General features: G+C 59.7%; 1 protein-coding gene across 2 annotated transcripts in view; it reads right to left on the bottom strand.

Moving 5' to 3' along the window:
• The window catches only part of GLI3 (GLI family zinc finger 3), a 206,277-nt gene extending 205,698 nt beyond the window's left edge, over window positions 1-579 (bottom strand). The window contains exon 1 of one of the 2 annotated variants that reach the window (XM_031060865.1): window positions 425-579. The gene's annotated coding sequence lies outside the window, so the exon portion shown is untranslated. The remainder of the gene's footprint in view (window positions 1-424) is intronic. The other variant, XM_005425692.3, reaches the window with a different exon arrangement.
• Window positions 580-694: the final 115 nt, after the last annotated feature.

Below are 694 nucleotides of genomic sequence, written 5' to 3' on the forward strand. Positions count from 1 at the left end.
AGGAGGGCCGGCGGGTGTTGGTGGTGGTTGTTTTATCCCTGCCCGCCTCCCGCGGGGAGCAGCCCGCGCCTCTGCCTCCGTGTGGGGGTGTGTGCGCGCGGGTCCGACATCAGTTTCAGTGATCTTGTAATCTGATCCCTTCTGACTCACTCGCACTGACTGACATTTCTGATTTGGTTCAACAAAAAGAACGGGGGGGAGGAGAAAAAGAAGAAAAAGAAGAGAGGGAGCAAAAGAAAAAAAAAAAAAGTATCCCCAAATCCACTGCCTGCTACCAAACAGTTTTTGTAGGGAAGGGGGAACCCCTCCGTCCCGTCCCGTCCCGTGCCGCCCGTCCCCTCCAGCCCCGCCACCGCCCCGCATTGTTTTGGCTCGGCGCAGCCACCGAAGGAGGGGAACAAACACATCGCGCCGAGGTACTCACGTGTCGGAAAAGTTGTCCCTCTCGCTTTTCTCCGTCTCGCGCGCTCCTCTCCGCCGCCTCCTTCAAGTTTTACAGATGTTGCAGGGCTGCTCGTCGCCGCCGCCCCCTCCTCCCAGCGCTGCCCTCTGGATCAGATCAGGGGAAAGGCTCTTTAGGGATAACTCCCGATTCAAACACCCTCCACTAAACTTTCCCCATTCCCTCCCCCTCCTCTGAGCGGCGGAGAGGGCTCCGCTCTCGTTCCCCCCTTCCCTCCGCCCGTTCGGGACG

Source organism: Geospiza fortis, unplaced genomic scaffold, assembly GCF_000277835.1.
Source record: "Geospiza fortis unplaced genomic scaffold, GeoFor_1.0 scaffold265, whole genome shotgun sequence".
NCBI lineage: Eukaryota > Metazoa > Chordata > Aves > Passeriformes > Thraupidae > Geospiza > Geospiza fortis.